Source organism: Meriones unguiculatus, chromosome 9, assembly GCF_030254825.1.
Source record: "Meriones unguiculatus strain TT.TT164.6M chromosome 9, Bangor_MerUng_6.1, whole genome shotgun sequence".
Taxonomy (NCBI): Eukaryota; Metazoa; Chordata; class Mammalia; order Rodentia; family Muridae; genus Meriones; species Meriones unguiculatus.
Window position 1 is genome coordinate 38854016 of NC_083357.1, and position 7427 is coordinate 38861442.

The 7427-nt window shown below is 37.3% G+C and overlaps 1 protein-coding gene across 6 annotated transcripts in view; it reads left to right on the forward strand.

Annotated features, from left to right (window-relative positions):
• Fgd4 (FYVE, RhoGEF and PH domain containing 4) overlaps positions 1 to 2571 on the forward strand; it is a 197803-nt gene extending 195232 nt beyond the window's left edge. For all 6 annotated transcript variants that reach the window (XM_060391048.1, XM_060391045.1, XM_060391046.1 and 3 more), the window contains one exon: positions 1 to 2571. This exon is cut by the window's left edge and continues 3215 nt beyond it. The gene's annotated coding sequence lies outside the window, so the exon portion shown is untranslated.
• Positions 2572 to 7427: the final 4856 nt, after the last annotated feature.

Consider the following 7427-nt stretch of genomic DNA (forward strand, 5'->3'; position numbering starts at 1 on the left):
ACAGGAAATCTTGGTCAGGCATGCTAGTCAGATGGCCAAAGCAGCAAGTATAGGTACAGCAAATAGCCTTGCCTCAATACATGAGGTAGAGAGGCACCAAGGAAGTCTCCTTACATCAACCTCAGATCTCTACACATGTGCACAATTTCCTAAATATATGTGAACACACATGCATGGATACTGTGCACATACATATTCAAAATATTAATTCAAGTAAACTCTAATCCAAGATGTTATTAGAATAATTAACCTCTTGAGATAACTGGGGTTTCATGAGAAATTGAGCCTGCAAATAGCATCAGTTGCTTTCCTGTTCAAATAAATGTTCTATGTTGTTCTTATTATGCTGTACACTCTAATTTTGTGCGTCCAAAAGTCATCTTTAAGAAAAGTGTCCTTTCTTCAAACTTAAGAAAATATGTCTTTGATAAAACTCTTACTCATTAAAAGCAAACCAACTTTCAACTTAATTGTTGCTTTTGTTGAAAGTCTACCATTTAGTAAATATAAGATGTGGTGCATACTTTTATCTTGAGTATTAAATAGATTTCAATAATCAAAAATGCCACTAGTCACTTTCGTAATAATGCCAAGCAATAAAGATCTCCAGGTATGAGTTCATGCTAAAAGTTTAATATGAAGACCCTAAGCCACAGCATATAAAGAATCAACTTCCTAGAAGTGATGTGAAAAGTCAAATGGCTGAGCACAGGGAAAGGAATGGAAGGTATTGTTTTAATGCTTCAGATACTATCAACTGTATTTTATTTTTACAAACGATATATGCAGATAGTGAAACAGTTAATTTCCTCTGCTCTGTTTTATCAGCTGTGTTGTGTTTTCTGTGAACTGATTTCAACATAAATTCCATGGTACTTCATGGTTATCAAAGAGCCACTGAAGCCTTCTAAAAACTTTTTCTCAGAAATATTCTGAAGTTCATGATGGTGTTTTTCCTCCTCTTTTTTGACAGAGAAGGTTTCCCTCCAATTATCTTCAGATGTCATTTGTTTATCTCTCAAGCTTTAAGGTATTCAGAGCATATTGTCTGCAGTGCACTGTTAATCATGATCTGTCATTGCAAGTAAACAAATAAATTTCTAGGAAGCACAGGTCTTCTTTGGGCAGTTATCTCTGCTAGAAGGTAACTTTCCTACATCAAATGATGTTCATGATAATAGATCCAAGATAAGCACATGATATTTATAGCCTAAAATTTGAAAGACAGGACTATCGTAGTGTTTTCAGTTTTTAATGTTGTATTGTTCAAGAGTGAATGAATATAAGAACTGTGGCTAACGAGTTCCTCTTGTTAGAATTATGTTAATATCTGTAGTGGATCCTCCTAGTTCTTTATTCTTAGTTTCATTAGAATCAAATTGTTTTTATTTTTCTATAACTATCAAACAATAGGTTCACTAGACCGGAAAAAAATGTTTTAAACCACTATATCTATTTTAAAACCCTGCCTGTGACTTTATAGCTATATGTGTAAGTGTAAAAATTATTAATCATCAATTCTCACCAAAGGAACAAAATGTATGTAAATTTAAGTTAAGTATTAACAAAAAATATTCATATGTATTTTTAATGTTATAATTCAACCTTGCCAAGGCCCTGAATCTTGCTAGGGTACAGGAAGAAACAATTTTGCTTTTGTTACAGGTATATAGAGAGCACTGAGCTTAGCAACTGAAATAAGGAATAGATATAGATGGGTAGATGGACTACTGTCTCCTGGGTCCTGAAGTCCACAAGGAAATAAAGTGGAAGGTATCTATGTACTCGTTTGTTAATGGAATCCTGTACCCAGGCTTTGACCATGGCCTCTAAATTATAGCTGACACTATCTTATTATTACTTTATTTTTCCTTTAATCTTTTAAAAAATAATTTCATTCTATAAATCATTTTCTTCTAAAGTTAACTTCTTAAGCTAAGGGCATGGCCAAATGCTGTGTGTTTTTTGTATTCAAGATTAAATAACAAATGGCTTCTACAAGATGGTTAATTTGTTGGGGGGGGGGCGGGTGAGGGTCGTCCTTTGTCCTAAAATTCATTGTGATCAATTTGGAAAAAAAATCAAATTTTAGTATATTTTAATAAGTGAATACTAAATACATAAAGTAAAGACAGGTTTGGAAACAAACAGACCTTAGAGCCCATTATGATGACAGAATTGTTTTGTGTATTACAGTATATGAGGACTCATATATATAATAGATATCATTAGCATATAATCATTTGTATGTAAAAACAGGCTGGTATTTCCTATTTTAAGGGACAATTAAGTGTTATTAAAAATTATCTTGATTTTTCTTTTGACTTGTTGACCAAGTTTGAAAAGGCATATCAGAATTTTATAGTTGACTCTAATGTGAAAAAAATAAAACATCCCTATTTTCCAGTGGTATGAATGTATAATACTTGGACATAGTGTATATATAGTATAACATCTGTATATTTGATCATAAAGGCCTTGATAATTGAAAGCCTTGTAAAATTAAGTCCTTTAATTCTTGTTAAATATGAAACATTTGTATCTTGTAAATAAAGACATCCTTAAATTGGTTCTGCAGCCTTGCTTTTATTTCCACTACAACTATGTATATTTGGTATGCATGCTTTTGTCTTTCTGATCAGAAAAGAGTTATTCCTACAGGATTCTGATTCTCTAGTTTCTAGTCATAAAAAAAAAAATCCTAAGAAACTTTCAAGTGTTATGTCACAAGTAAAATTTTTTTGGAGATCATATTGTCATTTTGGAGCATATTGTCTGCAGTGCACTGTTAATCATGATCTGTCATTGCAAGTAAGCAAATAAATTTCTAGGAAGCACAGGTCTTATTTGGGAGAAAACAGAAAAGAACCCAGAATTGACAGGAGCTCCACAGCTTCCACAGAAAACAGTGGGAGAAAACAGAAAAGAACCCAGAATTGACAGGAGCTCCACAGCTTCTCATTTCTAATATTATAGATCATTTAATTATATAACTATAATTATATAACTATATCAGCTTTTTTTTTTTTTTAGGCCATAAAGAACTAAACCACAACTTATCAAATAATATATAAAAGCAGTTGGTCTTGGCTAAAGAATGCTTACAATAAACACAGTTTTTGGCTCACCAGCATTTGGATTTCTGTTTTTTCTAGGCGGAAATGTATAGAGAGAACTGGTGTGTGATAATTAAGAGCTTCTCAAACTTTGTACAGGGCATTGTGTATAATGGAGGCTGTGATTAGCAGCTCACAGTAGAGTTTTAACCACCCTAGGTGGGGCTGCTACTTTTCAAAAGCATCACAAAGTAATGAGCTTGTGGTAGAGGTTTGTCAAGGAAGTATGACTGGAACCCCTGGTCTGCCACTGTTGTGACTTCAAACATAAATTTTATTTTTTTTATTTTATTTATGTAATGTATATGTGTGCTCTATCTGCATGTACACCTGCACACCAGATCATATTATAGATGGCTAATGAGCCACCATGTGGTTGCTGGGAATTGAACTCAGGACCTCTGGAAGAGTAGCCAGTGATCTTAACCGCTAAACCATCTCTCCAGCCCCCATGATCCCTTTTTTAAAGAATGGTGTGAAGTGGGAAACAGTAAGATCTGGAGAGGACAGGAACTCAACAAGGAGAGCAACAGAAACAAAAGCTCTGTGCACAGGGGTCTTTCCTGAGACTGATACTCCAACCAAGGACTATGCATGGAGATAACCTAAGACCCCTGCACAGATGTAGCCCATGGCAGTTCAGTATCCAAGTGGGTTCCATTGTAATAGGAACAGGAACTGCCTCTGACATGAACTGATTGGCCTGCTCTTTAATTACCAAATCCTGAGGGGGGAAGCAACATTACCAGGCCACAGAAGAAGACAATGCAGCCACTCCTGATGAGACCTAATTGACTAGGATCAGAAGGAAGGAAAAGAAGACCTCCCCTATCAGTGGACTTGGGGAAGGACATGCATGCAGAGGATGGAGGAAGGGAGGGACTGGGATGGGAGGAGGGAGGGAACCACAGGGGGGATACAAAATGAATAAAGTGTAATTAATAAAGAATTAAAAAAAAGAATGGTGTAACATACATAAGAAAAAGTATTACCTGGACCATATGATGCATTGGCTTCTCATTTCTAATATTATAGATCATTTAATTAATGCAGAAGTTTGCAGGTCTTGACAGTGTGATGTGATCACCTGGATGTCATTTAAACAGGCTAATGTCTTAGCTCCACCCTCAAATTCTTAAGCCCTTGGATTAAACTATGGATAGTAATTATTTAAAAATACCTCATGTGGGAAAGTATTTCAAGACAAAGGCATAATTAAGAACTTTCTGAATAGCACTCTGCAAACCCAGAAAATAATAGCAAGAAGTGGCAAGTGGAATTATATGTTATTTGCAATCTTCTACATAAAAACAGAACAATAGAATGATTAGGCAACCTAAGAGAGAACAAAATCATTGCCAAATATTGACCTGACAGGAGAATATTATTGAGAACATGTAAAGAATTCCAAGATGTCGCAGATAGAGCAGAAATTGAGGGAATGCCCGACTGATACCTGGCCCAACCAAAGACTCACTCTATCAGAGAATGCCAACCCCTGACACTATGAACAATACTCTGCTAAGCTTGCAGACAAGGACCTGTCAGAGTTGTCCTCTGAGAGGCTTTACCTAGCAGCATCTCAAAACAGATGCTGAGAGTCACAACTAAACATTGGTCGGTGCATAGGGATTCTTGGGGAACAGTGGGAGAAAACAGAAAAGAACCCAGAATTGACAGGAGCTCCACAACAACAGATAAACAACAGAGCCAACTAACCAGGGCCCAGAGGGGTTTGCTAAGACTGAAGCATCAACCAAGGAGCATACATGAACTGGACCTAGGCCCCCTACAAAGATGTAGCAGATGGCCAGCTTAGGCTTCATGTGGGTCCTCTAGGAAGTGAAGTGAGACTGCATCGGACATGGCTTCACTTGCCTGCTTTCAGATCACTGTCCCCTGGTGGCACTGCCTTGACAGGCCACAGGGGAAGAGGACTCAAGATCAGTCCTGATGAAATTTGATGAGCTGGGGTGGATGGGAAAGGAAGTTCACATTTTCTGAGGAAAAGGGGAGGAGGGAAAGGAGTGAGAGGAAGGGGTAAGGCTGGGGGAGGGGAGGAGGAAAGGGGCTACAAGGATGTAAAGTGAATAAAATAAATAAATGAGAAAAAATATCCTCCACATATAGTCTACTGCCACTCTCTCTGCAGTCCCTTGTTTTCTGCACAGTGACTAATTCTGATTCTCTATAGTACCGCATACTATACCTACTGCAAAAAGAAGCTTCTCTGCTGAGGGACGAGACAGACAGCAATCTCTGAGTATAAAGATAATTATTTAGGGACAGTTTAACGGAGTGATAATAGTAGGTCCTACATGTTCTTGGCCAAGTTAACAGTACTGGGTATGAGTTTCATCGTATAAATCAGGCCTTAGAAGCAATCTCGTGGAAGACAGCTGTAAAACAGTGTTTGCTGGACTTGAGAGTGCTGCCATTGCACAATGAGCTCACAGCATCGGTAGCTGCAAATTCAAAACCTGCACAAGATAAAGCCAGCTGCAATCCCGGCATGGATGGAAATGAAGTTCACAAAGTCCCACCCATCACCATAAGCTGCTGGCAGTTCATGGCTGCTGACAGAGGGAAATGCGCTAATTTTCTTCCCGGTTGTAACTCCTCATAGGCTACACATGTTCTAGTGGATGGCACTAGACCCAGGCACGTGTTGGCAGCACTCAGCGGGCTCAAAACAACAGCATAGAATTGTGAAGGGAAGGTGGTGGTGAGACAGTAAGAGAGGGGTTGGATTTATGCAAAACACTACATGCATCTATGTATCAATAAGAGTTCAGGTATCTTTTGCCTTCCCCTTATAGCCCTTCATTACCACTTTTAACTAATTTCCACCCTTTCTTTAAGGTTAAAAAAAAAGATTAACAAGTTTCAGAAAAGCTTCTATCTTGCTTGACATATTCTCATTTAGGTCCAATCTAAAGGTAACTGAGTTGTCAATATGCTAATGTTTTTATTGTGAGATTTGGAAAATTAGACATGAAACCTGTAATGTACGTGTAGCAAGCTGGATGAAATGAAAGTCAAGAAAGTAGCTTTTCTAAAATCTGTAGTTGTTAAGCAGGGCAGCATCGTACACCCCCAGCAGCTTGAACCCAAATCAATTGTCTGAGAATAGGGAAGACAAGGGGACATCAAGGCAGGACCCATAGGCCTGAAGGTGACATCAGCTTGGCTCTACCAGATTTCAAAGTTGTGTGCTTGGGATCTCAGACATGGACAGAAGTGACTGTCTTAAAATATCACTATGTAGCTAGCAACAGAGCTCAGTGGTAAAGGGACTGACACCCTACCGTTCATAAGCATCTGGTTTCATTCCCTGCCCAACAAAATACAAAATAATAAATAATCTGTGTAATGGGAAAATGGTCAAAGGATCTATATAGGTAACAGGAAAAGAAATACCTAAATATATTCAAAACATACAAATAATGAACTACAAATAATTGTTATTTTATTAAAATTGCTTTTAATTTTTTGTTGTTGAAGATTAATATTTATTATTGATTTATCTTTTAGTTAAACAGTAGTTATTCCTAAACCAGCTGTATACCCAAATCACCACACAGAGACCAGGATTTATTTAATTAATCTAGAGCACAATGCTGGGCAATAATTACTCCATCCTAAACTTCCAAGCTTGCATAGTTTCCTCCCATTGAGATTTCCCACATTATACTTGCTTTTAGCCATATCTTAGGTCCAGTTAGTTAATTTCTCCTCGTGGTTTCAAGTCCTCTCCTGCTGATCTCTCCTCTCCAACTCCTCCCATTCACTTCCTTCTCCCCTCTGGACCAGGATACCCCAACCTATTCTCATCATTACTTAGTATTGGCTGGTGGTTTTATTGACAATACAGAGAACAAATGGTGGCATGTTTACACAGACTTGAGACAAGTGACACTTAGAATAAATATCACAATGCAATGTCTGGATTGAAACCAGATAGTGACTAGCACCATTTGTTGAAGATGCTGTCTTTTTTTCCACTGTATGGTTTTGGCTTCTTTGTCAAAAATCAAGTATCTGTAGATGTGAGGGTTTATTTCTGGTCTTCTATTCAATTCCATTGATCCACCATTCTGTTTCTATGCTAGTACCATGAAGTTTTTATTACTATTGCTCTGTAGTACAGCGTGAGATCAGGGATTGATATACCTCCAGAAGATCTATTGTTGTACAGGATTGTTTTAGCAATTCTGTTTTTTTTGTTTTGTTTTATTTTGTTTTGTTTTGTTTTTTCGTATGAAATTGAGATAGTTCTTTCAAGTTCTGCAAAGAATTGTGTTGGTATTT